Source organism: Phyllostomus discolor, chromosome 2 (assembly GCF_004126475.2).
Source record: "Phyllostomus discolor isolate MPI-MPIP mPhyDis1 chromosome 2, mPhyDis1.pri.v3, whole genome shotgun sequence".
Taxonomy (NCBI): Eukaryota; Metazoa; Chordata; class Mammalia; order Chiroptera; family Phyllostomidae; genus Phyllostomus; species Phyllostomus discolor.
The window spans coordinates 58,615,557-58,630,953 of NC_040904.2; positions in this window are offsets into that span (position 1 = coordinate 58,615,557).

Consider the following 15,397-nt stretch of genomic DNA (forward strand, 5'->3'; position numbering starts at 1 on the left):
CAACAAACACAACTAGCTCTGAAATGTTTAAGTCAACAAATGTGTTTGGAAGTTAAGTTTTGTGTAAAAGTATTTTCTGATGGCACATTTCACAAGCACAAGACAAGGAAAAACATTCTGGGGTTATTGCCCAGATTTCAGAGCTTGAGCCAAAAGTATTTATCAGCAAAGAGCATCTTTCATCAGGAAAATCTCCTATAAAAAAGTTTTCAGCTGAACTAAACTGAAAGCTTGATGTCATAATGAAAATGATGATTATATATAGGCTAATGTGTTGACTTTGAAATTATTCTCTATTATTTTATAAATATGGAAGCTGATTAACTAAAAATTATTATGTGTGGTGAGGCACAATATTTATTAAGGGAAGAAGGTCTACTGAAAATGTTTAGTTTGGTTCCAGTTTTATAAAAATGTAATTTTATAGCCAGACTTAATTATTTGCCTGATGTCTTTGGCATGTATAATTATCTTAATACTTCCATGCAAGGAAGGAATCAAAGATATTTTTGATGGTAGGTGAACCAAAAGGAAAAAGTAAAATTTAGAGACTTCAAATAACAGAATTTCTACAGGTTATTATGATATTTCCAGGGTTAACAATAATTGTCATTGAAAATGGTGACTATTTTAATATTGCTCATCTTCAAAACATTATGACCAAATAGCTTGTGAATTTTATAGAATATTATGGATTTCATCTTCCATCAAGACAGGAATGCAAAGAAATTTCCATGCATAAAAAATTCGTGGCTCTGGAACCCATTTCATTTATCTAAGTATAATTTACATTTAACTACAACTTTCCAGGGTAAATTATTAAAATCAACTACTGATGAAAGATTGAACATAAATTTTGAAAATAGACTATCATTTACATTATTTTGAATTAAAATAGACCTAAAACAATAACCTAAGGTTGCTGAAATTACTTTAACTCTCTCATTCCTGTCAATATACTTTTGAGAGAGTAGTTTCTCTATTTGGAGTGTTAAGAAAGGAATAGAAACAAATTAGATACGATTATCTCCCAAAAATACATCATTATCAACAAGCTCTAAATTAGATAAATTAATAGTCAAGAATCAAACTTTTTTTTTTACATTAAAGACAAAACTCTGTATTTATGCTTTTTTTCTGAGAGAACATATGCGGGTAAATATGAGGACTTGCTTTTTCACTTAAAACTTGTTGTTGTCCTGGCTGATGTGGCTCAATGAATTGCGTGCCAGCCTGCAAACCAAAGGGTCACGTGTTCAATTCCCAGTCAGGGCACATGTCTGGGTTGCAGGCCAGGTCAGGTCCCCAGCAAGGGGTGTGTGAGAGGCAACCACACACTGATGTTTCTCTCCCTCTCTTTCTCCCTCCCTTTCCCTCTTTCTAAAAATAAATAAAAAAAATCTTTAAAAAAAACTTTGTTCTTATATTTAGTTATGATTTCAGAATACCACATGGCTATGAATAAAATAGCTATTCCCTATATTAACCATTTACAAGCACATTTTCAATGCATGGTTTGATTTTTATAGTTCTTTTATTTTATGCTATTTTATTTGTTTTAATTATATTTATTGAAATACAATTTTATGTCTGTTGAATCTTATAAAATATTTTTATTTACTATTGTCTTGATCTTTTATTTTTAATTCTCAAATAATTCACATTTATTATATTTTACTGAGTATCAGTTGACAGCAGGTTTACAAATAAAAACTGGTTTTTCAATTCACAGATATTTTCAGAAGCATTGCTCCAGAGTACTAACAAAGACTCACAAAGAGGCTAAAACACGGAGAGAATGTAGAAGGCAAAAGATAGCCAGATAACAGTGAAGAACAGGCTCAGAAAAAAATAAAGGAAAAAGCAAATTTGGAAGGGAAAAATGGTAGTCACAAAGTGGAAGCTTGGTGTTCATCATCTTACATTTGGTCAGTTCCAAGGAATTTCAAGATTTAAGGTATCATACTTAACAAGGCTATGGGGTTGTGATATGGAGGCCATTGATGTCATAGGTGAAACTAGTCTTCTTGATGACAGCAACATAGACAATAAAATCTCTGAGAGAAATAATCTCTGCAAGCCATAAAAATGAAGTGATAAAGAATATGAAGATGTGATCCTTGAACCAAATAGTTCATAGCATGAATGGGGAGAAAAAAGTAGCCATCAGATATCATCAACTTCAAGAGAAGGAGGATTGTTAAATCATCTGGTAGTGGCATCAAAGAATAAGAAGTAAGCTGACCTTCCCTGAACCTTGAGTAAGAGAAGTAGGAAAAGAAATCACTTCCATTGTAGAGTATTCTAATGAAAATGGCACCTCCAGGAAAAAGTTGTGCTTCAGTTTCAGCCACACTAGGAAAGCCACACTAGAAAAAAAAAATGCAAGTTGAGAAAATTTGTGTAAGATGTAATATTTCTACCTTATGGGGAACAAGGAGTAAGGAGAGTCCCAAATCTGGTAAATTTGGTGTGTTAGGGGAGGTTGGGTAAGTTGTATCAGCATGTATTTCATGTATATTTTAGGATGGTTACCTAAGGTAGTAGGTGAACTATATGGATAAAAGTGCTGAAGTTCAGAGGTAAAAAATCATGATGTTGCTGAAGGGAGAGGTAAATAGCAATAATTTCATTAGTAGAAAACTTGGTGCCACTAAGAGGATTATAGTGGGCAGAATTATCCCCCCTCACCTCCAAAGTGACCGTGTCCTAGCATCCGGAGCCAATGGATATATTACCTTAAGTGGCACAAATGACTTTGCTAATGTGGGAGATGAAGGATTTTGAGAGTGAGATAAGGAGAGTAGCCTCCGTTATCTGGGTGGAACCAAAATAATCACAAAGGTCCTTAGAAGAGTTAGGCAAGAAGAGTCAGACAAGGAGAGGTGCTGATGGAAACAGGCCAGAGGGATGCAATTGCAGACTTCAAAGATGAAGGAGGGAGCCAGGAATCAAGCATTGTGAGCAGTCTCTAGGCACTGGAAAAGGCAAGAAAAAAGGTTCTCCCTTAAAATCCTCAGAAAGAAGGTAATCTTGCTGATACTTTGATTTTAACCCAGTGAAACCCATTTCAGACTGCTCACCTCTGGAACTGTAAGCAGTTACATGTGTATTGTCCTAAGCCACTTTGTAATCATTGGTTTCAGAAGCAAGAGTTATCTACAAGTGGAATATAATCAACAAAACAAATAAGCAAGCAAAATAGAACCAGAGACAGGGCAATAAAGAACAGTCTTCTAGTGACTAGAAGGATGCGGGGAGAGGGATAATGGGGAAAAGAAGGAGAAGGGACAAGCCAAGGAATATGTATAGAGGACCCATGGACAAAACCAAAGGAGGGGTAGGATTGAATGTGGGAGGTGGGGATGGGTAGGGCAAAGGAGAGTAATGGGGGATAATTGGGACAACTGTAATTGAACAACAATTTAAAAAAAGAAAAAAGAAAAGGAGATTATACAAAACAAAAGCATTTAACTATTATGATAAAACCATGAACCCCCTCTTGTATACTCGCACACACACAAACATAATCACAGAAGGTATGTAAATTCCTGCATTAAAACTGAGATGTAAGGCAGTGCAAAATTAAACAGTTTTACTTACTGATTTTTTCTAAATTTTCAATTTTGTATAAAGCTGATAGAATTAAAATGGCTTCAATTTAATTAGTTATAACAAAGAGTACAAGAGTACATGTGTATTGAACAAAAATAAGAAAAATAACATTGAAAGGAGGAATGCAAAACAAGTATAGTCTCCTAATCTTTTTTTACTGGATTTATTGGGGTGACATTGATTCCCAAAACCATACATATTTCAAGTGTACAACTCAAAAAAACATCATCTGCCCAATGCATCATGTGCCCATTGCTCCAAACAGTCTCTTTCTGTCCCCATTTCCCCTGTACTTTGCCCACCTCCACCCAGCCCTCATCCCCCTTTCCTTCTGGCTATCACCACACTGGTCTGTCTATATGTTATGTATATAGGCTTTTTTGCTTAATCCCTTCACCTTCTTTCATCCAGTCCCTCCTTCCCCCTCCCCTCTGACAACTGTCAGTCTTTTCTACATATCCATGCCTCCATTTCTATTTTGACAGTTTACTTTGTTTACTAGATTCCCCATATGAGAGAGATCATATGGTTTTTGTCTTTCTCTGATTGGTTTATTTCACTTAGCGTAATAATCTCAGGTCCATCCATGCTGCCACAAAAGTTAAAGAAGTCAAAGTGTAAGTACTCAAAATTGGCATTTAAGAAAAACACCTCCCAAAGGAGATCATTTCAGCATGATAATATAAAAAAAAAAACTTTGATAAGAACATGACTCAAAAGTAAACATGGATAAAAGTCATTACTGAGAACTTTTCAATCTCTTGGAAATGCATTCACTTCAAACACTAAGTAGGAGTATCACTACTAAGAGAGAAACCCCAGAGGCTTCTCACAAACATCTGTTTCACTCTTGCCTGTGCTGCAGTAGAGCCCTCTGCTGTCCCAAGGCAAGGCCGTAGGAAGGGCCCACTCACAGTTCACTCATTACACATGTACTGTCTTCTCATCTCTGCCTTTGACAGCAACCCAGTACTTTTTTTATTTACATGCTTATTAAAGTCGCCCAGGTAAAACGTTTTCAGAATGTGTTTTCCGAATGTGTTTTCAGAACACATTTTATTTTAGTGCTTTCAAATGTTTTGAGGATAATTGTTAGAGGGATGAAAAAAAATGTATAGGAGCTCAGTCTGAGAATAAAAATCTGTTTTGGCATTTTAATGTCTAAAGATGCAGAACTGCCAAATGTTTGCTAATCAAGAAGCCGTGAAAATTCACAATCAGTCTCCAAAATATAAAACAATTCTATTCACTGTAAAAATATGTTTACTGCATTTACTTACCGGCTGTTTAACACAAATGTTTTTTGTCCCAAAGTGGAAAAGCTGGCAATTCTTTAATTTCCAAAGTGCTCATAGAGTGCAGCTGTAGATACACAAGGCTTTTGTTAATGGTGTATCAAGGTGCCATTTGCTTCCCTTTTTTCAGACGCTGCCTTTATTTGAAGTCAACAGAAGCCCTTTCCCTTTTCCCCCTGGCACCGTTTGTAGTTATTGTGTTCTCAGAAAAGGCACAAACCATCAGGGCACGGACTGATTTTGCTTTGAACTCATTCAGATGCAATGTTGACATTTTCTGGTAACTTTATATTTTTTACTTTCTAATGTACCATGGTCTTCAAAAATAACCCAGAATATTGCATTCGGGACCCATCAACATTAAAATATTTGGAGCCCTGAGTAAAATGCCAACAATAATTACAATTTTAAACACTTCAAACACAGACCTTGTACTTGAATAAATTGTTTTCTCCTTTTAAAAAGTAATTTTTTGGGTTGAACAACAGTCTCAGTTCCCTTACTGGACTCCAAATTTCCTTCCAAAGGGATCAGAGGACAAGCCCGTGTTGATATAATCGCAGCCTCTCAGTGAATGCACAATCATCAGAGGAAAAGATTACCTTTAAAGAATGGGATTAATGTCTCCAAAAAGCAGTAAAGTGATTCTGTTGCCCATAAAACTAAATCGAGATTACTGCTATCTTAACTTCTCTTTTGGAACAAGGAGGTTTAATATTGAAGAGAGAAAAAATAGAAGAGTAAATTTTCTGGCAGTCCCAATATTCAATAAATATTATTTGTGTGCACAAGGACTTGAGAAGAAAGGAAGAGATAAGAAAGGGACTTCAAAGGGTTAAGCCTATAAAAGCACTCTTGAGTGGTGGAAGCATATGAATAATAGGGGCTTCCTCACATCATCTGGGGATCAGTGTGTCAGCAAAGCAGGCACCAGCTGAAGAGATGCTGAGGGTTCCCACAAGTAAGAGAGAGGACCTTTCTCAGAAACCCAACCTTTTTAGCTTCCACCAATTAGGCACCCTTTCTACTCACATTTTGCTACCATCTCTTCTTGAACAGACTTCAAAGAAAGTGCTAAAATAACTACTATAGAAGTCTTAGGGATTGTTACTTAGAGTGAATATCAGACTCATCCAAAGAGTTCATATATCTGATTAGCAATATTCCTCTGAGTATAATAGGAAGTTCAAAAAGATGTTTGATGGAACAGGTATTTGGGGTACTTATTTCTAAGACCACTTTAAACTTCACAATAACCCTCTAAGGGAAATAAAAATCCTATTAAAGCCTTAATTAAGTTAAAAAGAACTCTAACAGAAAAACATAAAAGCCACACAGCCACTGCTGACTCCAGGCATTGAGACCTATAAAAGGATATCTAAGAAGCAGAGGTAGGGCTGGAACATTCAGAGATATGTGGATTTAAATTTTTGCTTCCACACTGCATTTTTCCAGCCACTGTGTTAATGCAAGACAAAAGACTTTAGAACATTCTAAAGTACAACAGCACGCTGTGAATATTATTTTCAACCCTTTTTTTTCTTTTAGGCCTCAATCATCTAGAAGGTTGATCAGTCTTTTCAGCCCTGCTTTTGGGAGGTGATGATGGGACGTTATGTATGGGAGATATATCAGGTCAGTACTGACAGGTCAGGGAGGAAGAAGTTTTAAAACTAAACAAGCTTCCAGTTGTAAGAGATGTAAGTTCTGAGGATCTAATAATAATATGCATTATGTACTTGAGAGTTGCTAAGAGAGAATACCTTAAGTGTTTATACCACAGAAAAGAAATGAGATGGTGAAAATGTTAACACCATGGCCATATCATTCTGCAACATATATCAAATCAACACATGTACACCTTAAACTTACACAATGTTGTGTCAATTCTGTCTCAATAAATCAGAGAGGAAAGCCTAAATGGAGCACACATTAACATTTGAGAAATATGTACCATGTAGAAATACTATCTCCAATAGTGCCTTAACCATCTGCCTAACGTTGCCCCATAATTTTCTTTTTTAATTTTGTTGTTTATGTTATTACAGTTGTCCTCCATTCCCCATTTTATCTCCCTCCACTCAGTTCACCCCCGACTTTCATAATCAGTCCCTTCACCATAGTCCACATCCATGGGTGCTTCATGTAAGTTCTTTAACAAATCTCTTCACCTTCTTTCAATCAGTCCCCACCTCCCGCCTCCCCACTTACAGTTGGCAGTCTGTTCCATGATTCTATGCCTCTGGTTCTATTTTGCTGTTTAGTTTATTTTGTTCATTAGATTCCTCTTATAAGTGAGATAATATGATATTTGTCTTTCACTGACTGGCTTATTTCACTTAGCAAAATATTCTCCAGTTCCATCCATGCTGTTGCAAAATGTAGGAATTCTTTCTTTCTGCTGCATAGTATTCCATTGCATAAATAGGTGTACCACAGTTTTTTTTTATCCACTCATATACTGATGGGCACTTAGGCTGTTTCCAAATCTTGGCTATTGTACATACTGCTGCTATGAACCTAGGGGTACATAATTCTTTTGAATTGGTGTTTGGATATACACTTCAGGTATATTCCCACCAGTGGAATTGCTGGGTCAAAAGGCAATTCCATTTTCAGTTTTTAAAGAAATTCCATACTGTTTTCCACAGTGGCTGCACCTGTCTGCATTCCCACCAACAGTGCACTAGAGTTCCCTTTTCTCCACATCCTTGTCAGCACCTGTTTGTTGATTTATTAATGATGGCCGTTCTGACAGGTGTGAGGTGGAATCTCGTTGTGGTTTTAGTTTGCATCTCTCTGATGCTAGTGATGGGGAGCATCTTTTCATATGTCTATGTGCCATCTATATGTCCTCATTGGAGAAATGTCTATTCATGGTCTTTGCCTATTTTTTAATTGGATTATTTGTCTTCGCAGTGATGAGTCATGTAAGTTCTCAATATATTTTGGAGGTTAAACCCTTGTCCAGTGTATCATTGGTAAATATGTTCTCCCATGCAGTAAGTTCCCTTTTTATTTTTATAATATTTTCTTTAGGGGTGAAACAATTTTTTTAGTTTGATGTAGTCCTATTTGTTTATTTTTTCCTTTATTTTCCTTGCCTAAGAGATATATCAGTGAAAATATTGCTATATGAGATACTTGAAACTTCACTGCTGCAGTTTTCCACCAGGACTGAAGTCTTTTATCCATTTTGAGTTAATTTTTGTGTATAGTGTAAGATGGTAGTCTACTTTCTTTTCTTACTTTTTTTTATATATATCCATATGGTTCTCCCAACACCATTTATTGAAGAGACTGTCTTTACTCCATTACGTGCTCTTGCTCTTTTGTCAAATATTAATTGACCATAAAGACATGGGTTTATTTCTGGGCTCTCTATTCTCTCCTATTGATCTATGAGTCTGTTCTTATGCCAGTATGAGAGTATTTGATTACAGTAGCCTTGTAGTGTAGTTTGATATCAGGCATTGTAATCTCTCTAACTTTGTTCTGCTTTCTCAAGATTGCCAAAACTATTCAGGGTCTTTATTGGTTCCATATAAACTTTTGGAATATTAGTTTTAGATCTCAGAAATACGCCATTGGTATCTTAATAGGAATTGCATTGAATCTATAGATTGCTTTCCATAGTACAGACATTTTAATGATGTTAATTCTCCCTATCCATGAACATGGTATATGCTTCCACTTATTTGTTTCTTCCTTGATTTCTTTCTTCGGTGTCCTATAGTTTTCCAAGTCAAGGTCTTTTACCTCTTTGGTTAAATTTATTCCTAGTCACTTTATTAGTTTTTTTTGTTGCAATAGTAAATGGGATTGTTTTCTTAGTTTCTCTGATAGTTCATTATTGGTCTATAAAAATACTAACAACTTGTGACAATTCACTTTGTATCCTTCTACTTTGCGGAATTCACTTATTAGGTTGAGGAGTTTCTAGTGGAGCCTATAGTGCTTTCCATGTACACTATCATATCATTTTAGAATAATGACAGATTTACTTCCTCTTTTCCAATTTGTATACCTTTTATTTCTTCTTGTCTGATCACTGTGGCTAGGACTTCCAGTACTATGTTGAATAAGAGTGGTGAAAGTGACACCCCAATCTCATTCCTGATGTTATAGGAAGTACTTTTAGCTTTTGCCCATTGAATATGATGCTGGTAGTATGTTTGTCATATATAGTCTTTATTATCTTGAATTATGATCCTTCTATTCCCACTTTCCAGAGTTTTTTTTATCATAAATGGGTGCTAGATTTTATCAAATGCTTTTTTTGCATCTATTGATATAATCATGTGATTTTGCCTTTTGTTTTGTTTAAGTGATGTATCACATTTATTGAGCCTTGCATCCCTGGAATAAATGCCACACGATCATGTTGTATGATCTTTTTAATGTATTACTGGATCCAGTTTGCTAATATTCGGTTGAGGACTTTAACATCTATGTATATCAGAAATATTAGCTGGTAATGTCCTTTCTTTGTTGTGTCCTCATCTGGTTTTGGAATCAGGATAATATTGGCCTCATAGGAAGAATTTGGAAGTATTCCCTCTTCTTGATTTTTTGGGGATTAATATTTTGGGGATAGTCTGAGAAGGACAGGTGTTAGCTCTTGTTTGAATGATTGATAAATTACACCTGGGAAGCCATCTGGTCCAGGGCTTTTGTGTGCCAGGAGTTTTTTGATTACTGCTTCGATTACACTGCTAGTTGTTATCAGTCTCTTCAAGTTTTCTGCTTCCTCCTGATTCAGTTTTGGAAGATTGTATATTTCTAGAAATTTATCCATTTTGCACAGTTTGTCCAGTTTCTTGACATATAATTATTTATAGTAATTTCTTACAATTTTTTGTATTTCTGTGGTACCTGTTTTACTTCTCCTCTTTCATTTCCAATCTTTTTTGAGTCTTCTCTTTGTTTTTTTTTAATGAGTCTTGTTAAAGATTTGTCAGTTTTGTTTATCTTGTCAAAGAACCAGCTCTAGATTCATTGATCTTTTGAATTGTTTCTTTTTCATTCTCTATGTATTTATTTCTGCTATGATCTTGAAATTTCCTTCATTCTACTTGCTCTGGATTTTCTTTGTTGTTGTTTTTATAGTTCTTTTAGGTATAAGGGTATTTTGTTTATTTGAGATTTTTCTATCCCCTTTAGGTAGGCCTGTAATACTATGAACTTCCCTCTCAGGAATGTTTTTGCTGCATCTCATAGGTTTTGGGTTGTTGTATGTTCATTTTCATTTGTTCCAAGTACTTTTGATTTCTTCTTTGATCTCATTTCAACCCATTCATTAGTTAATAACATGTTATTTAACCTCCATGTATTTGAATGTTTTTGAGTTTTTTTATTGAGGTTGATTTCTAGTTTCAAGCCATTGAGATCTGAGAAGACTTGATATGACTTCAATTTCCTTAAAATTTTTAAGGCTTCTTTTGTGTCCTACTATGTGGTCCATCTTTGAGAGTATTACATGTGCATTTGAGAAGAGTGTATATTCTGTTTCTTTGGGATGCAATGTTCAGTAAATATCAATGAAACTCATTTGATTTAGTGTGTCATTTAATGCACAGTATCCTTGTTGATTCTTCGTCTGGAAGATCTGTCCCTTGTTGACAGTGGGGTGTTAAAATCCCTACAATGACTGCATTGCTATTGATCTCTTTCTTAAAGTCCCACAAAATTCTCTTTGTATATTTAGGTGCTCCCATATTGGGTACATATATGTTTACTAGAGTTATGTTCTCTTATTGGACTGACACCTTAAGTATTATGTAATGACCTTTTCAGTTTCTTGTTATAGTCTTTGTTTTAAAGTCTATTTTGTCAGATAGAGGTATTGTTACCCTAGCTTTCCTTTCACCTCCAATTTCATGCAATATTTTTTCCCATCCCTTCACTTTCAGTCAGTGCAGATCTTTTGCTTTGAGGTGGGTCCCTTGTAGACAGCATGCATGCAGGTCACATTTTCTATCGATCCAGCTACCCTTTGTGTTTTGATTAGAGCACTTAATCCATTTATATTAATGTCATTATCGATAAGCACTTATTTACTGTCATTTTTCCCTCTGTACCTATATTCCTCTCTCTCTCTCTCTCTCTCTCTATTTCTTCTTCTTCAAGTAGATTCTTAGCATCTCTTACAATGCTAGTTTGGTGGAAATGTACTTTTTTAGCCTTTCTTTATTTTGGTCTTGGAAGCTCTTTATTTCACCTTTCATTTTAAATGAGGGTCTCGCTAGATAGAGTGGTCTTAGTTGTAGGTCCTTGCTTTTTATTACTTGGAATATTTCATGCCAGTCCCTTCTGGCTTGCATTGTTTCTGTTGAGAAATCAGCTGGCAGCCTTATCAGAGTTCCCTATGTATAACTAATTGCTTCTCTTGAAGCTTTTAAGATTGTCTCTTTTTCTTTAAACTTTGCCATTTTAATCATGATGCATCTTGGTGTGGGCCTCTTTGAATTCATCTTGATTGGAGCTCTTTGTGCTTCCTGAACCTGCATGACTCTCTTCCTCACCAAAATAGGGATGTTTTCTGTCATTATTTCTTCAGTCTTTCTATCTCTTCCTACTTTCCTCTCCTGATATCCCTATGATGCAAATATTGTTAAGTTTCATGTCTTCCCAAAGCTCTCACAGACTATCCTCATTTATTTAAGTCTTTTTTCATTTCATTGCTCTGCCTGGGTGTGTTTTTTTTCCACTTTGTATTCCAAATTGCTGGTTTGATCCTCTTCATCTAGCTTGTTTTTAATTCTTTCCAGTGTATTCTTTTATTTCAGATATTGCATTCTTTATTTCCAACTGGTTCTTATTCATAGCTTCTATGTCCTTTTTCATGCTGCTGTAGTTCTCATTAGGTTCCTTGAGCATCCTTATAACCACCACTTTGAATTCTGTCTGATAATTTGCTGGTCTCTGTTTCACTTAGCTCTTCTTCTGGGAATGCCTCCTTTTCTTTCATTCAGAGGTTGTTTCTTTGTCTCCCCATTTTAGCTGTCTCTTTTTATTTTTATATGTTTTATAGAACTGCTTTGACTCCCTGTATTGGTGGGGTAGGCTTATGTGTTATGAGTCCTGTGGGACCCAGTGGTGCAGACTCCTTAATCTTCTGATCTGGATGGTCTAGGAATGCCCTTTGTGTGGATTATGAGGGCTCTCCTGTTATATTTGTGTCCTGAGTGTTGTTGGCTTGTTTGTTGGTGGGGTCTCCCCTCTGTCTGGCTGGCTGGCTGAGAAACTCAACCACCACCATCTCTTGTACATTATTGGTCAGGTGCTGGCAGAAATTAAAGCAAAACAACATTAAAAAAGCACACCCCATGCCCTGGCTGGCATAGCTCAGTGGATTGAGCGCGGGCTGGGAACCAAAGTGTCCCAGGTTCGATTCCCAGCCAGGGTACATTCCTGGGTTGCAGGCCATAACCCCCAGCAACTGCACATTGATGTTTCTCTCTTTCCCTCTCCCTCCCTCCCTCCCTTCCCTCTCTAAAAATAAATAAATAAAATCTTTAAAAAAAAAAAGAAGTTTTAAAAAAAAAAAGCACACCCCAACATGAGCAATTTCAAAGCAAAATATCTTAGAATAATAAGTGGAAAGAAAAATGAAATATTAGGGAAAGACAAAAGTAAAAAAAGATAAGTGAAGACCAAAGGACAGCAAAGTGATCATGGGAGGAGAAAAGAGAAGATAACTAACATGAACAATGAATTGAAAGAAGAAAACAGGCAAAAGTGACAAAAAAGATAAAGAATAACAAAAATAAGGAAAGAAAATAATAAGAGAACAATGGGGTAATCGATGGCAAGAGTAAAATAAGAGACATGAAAGAAAAAATAGAGCGACAAAAATAAAAAGTCTGTGAAAAGAAAAAATAACAAAAATAATGAAAAAGAACAAAGTGGAAGTCATCTAAGCACAGTTTAGTGCTTGCCTGCTGTGTTCTCCTTTTGGATGTGGCTCTGATAGAGTCTGGGGCTGATATAATCCAATGTCAGATGCTGTCCATGTCTAACCCTCAACAGCCCATAAGCATTTGAAGCTACAAGCTATCCATAATTTATGGCTGATGCCTCCAAGGTTGGCTATGCCCAGGATGGGCCCAGCTGCTCTCCAAGCTGGATTTTATCAGCACTGGGTCCAGGGGTATGTCAGTAATCAACCCAAGTCACCACAGGATCTGCCTCTGCCTAGCTCTCTGCCTGCAGGCCTTACGTCGGTTTTAGACTAGTTACAGACCTGAATGAGTCTGAGAGGGCTTCTAGAAGAATCAGGGAACAGGTGGGAATCCCGGGTCTCCCATGGCAGGTGCCTTTCAGAATTCAGTAAAAATGGTGGGTGTATTGCCCAGCCCCCAAGCCACTAGTCTGAATCTACCCAGGATTTTTTCCCTGTACTTAGCAGGGTAGGGCCCCTAGTAGGCTAATGCATGGAATCTGCAGATCCCAGATTTTGAGTCTTCTGGAAACTGGGAAGGTGTTTCTATTGCTCTCCCATGAGGAGGAAGTGTCAGTCTGTTTCCCAGGAAAATGTATGGTATGGCTGTGCCCATCTCTGACACCCTCTGAGTTGCTATCTCCTCAGTAGGGTTTAAGATAAAGGATGGGAGAAAAGAAAGAAGCAAATAAAGAAAAAACAGACAAAACAAGACAAAACACAGAACTAAACAAAGGAAAAGAAAAAAAGATGCAGATTGGGAAGAGCAGGATTCCAGAGATTTGGGGGTAGTGGTATCCCACAGGGTAAGGTAATTGCTTTTTCCCTGGAAGGGCTTGCTCTTCTCAAGGAAGATGACGGCTGAGGAATCCATGGATATCCCAGCACGTAAAACCCACAGCTGCTACTTCACGTCTCTCCCCAAGTGTTGTCCACTGCACACTCTCCTTTGCAGCTCCAGTCTGCACTGCCCTCCCTTCAGTGGGCCCCAAGCTTAGTGGTTGCAAACACAGAACCTGTGCTTTGGCTCCTTTAAGAATTAAGAAAGAAAAGGAAAACAGAAAGTCTTTGTCTCCCCTCGGGGGCCTTGTCACTCCCCAGCAAAGACAAACTCCATGGCCTTTCATCGCTGGGTGCAACATGGTCTGCTACTCCTGGTGCACTGTGCTTGGGAGCTTCGTTTGTGGTTCCAGCTTCTGTCCTTTCAGGCGGAAGCTCCCCAAACTGTGCCACTGACTTGACCCACCTCCCTTATGAATGGGTCAACCCCTTCAATAACCTCACCCTTCCTACCGTTCTTGATGGTTTTTTATTTTCTGTCCTTGGTTAAAAATCTATTTTGCAGGTAATCTTCAGCTTATTTTGGGTGTCTAGTCCTCTCTTTAGTTTTATTTCCAATCTGGTCCTGAGAGGAGGTATGTAATATGTCCTACTACTCCACAGACATCTTGCAGCCCTTCTGTCTCCTGATTTTCTTTAAAGATAATCAACAAAACAAATTTTGAAAAATCGATGGCATATTGGAGAACCAAATTTGAGCAGAACCCAAACTTGGCCTCCAGAGTGGTGTGTGTGTGAATGTGTGTGTGTATGTGTGTGCGAGAGAGGAGGGAGAAGAGGAGAAAAGAGAGGGGCGGGATGTGAACTCTTGTGATGAGAGCTAGACACCTGATGTGTTCCTCCTTTAACCTTCCAACTGACGGATCAAATGAGAAACTGTTTTGCTCCATTTCAGAACTGATTGACATTTTAATTATTCTACAGCTGGAAGTGTTAATCACACCAGAGAATGAGGGGATAATTCCCAGCTGGTAAAATTTCACACAATATTTAGCAGGCACCAACATGCAGATAGTTTCAATCATTTGTTAAAGAAAAAAGTATTTTAAATGCCTTCACTATTTAACCAGCAATAGTAGATTTACACTTAAATATCTTTTTAGCTGTGGTCTACACTTCTCATTTTTGATCATCAGAGAGTCAAAACACTTTATGAATCTGACAAAATTACAATTTTAAATATAACTAATTTGAATAGTGTGAGATGATTAAAAGAAATTAAGATAATTGAATTTAGTTTTATTTATAAAATGTAAAAATGTTTATAAAATTATGGGAGGCAGCTGATCAATGCTCATCTCCCCCTCAACCTCTCTCTCTGTCTCTCTCTCAAATCAGTAAACATGTCCCTGGGTGAGTATTTAAAAAAAAAAAAGTCACCTAGAGTGATTCTCTCTAGAGAAACTCTCTAAAGAGGAACTCATAGAGCTTCTGATTTGATAGCTTTGGAATAAGCCATAGGGATCTGAATTATCACAAAGGGCTCTCAGTGATACTTAAAATCAGACAAGTTTAAAAAATATTGGAATATATATTTGGATTTTTAAATTAAAATTTATTTAGTTCTATTTGCACATATAGAAAACAACTTTTTTGACCAAGTACTAAAAGATAGAGACAACTACCAACATTAATTAAAATGCAAAATTTCTGCCTGACAGTTTAAGTGATAAAAAATAGGTTTGAATACTTTTCATTCAATTCT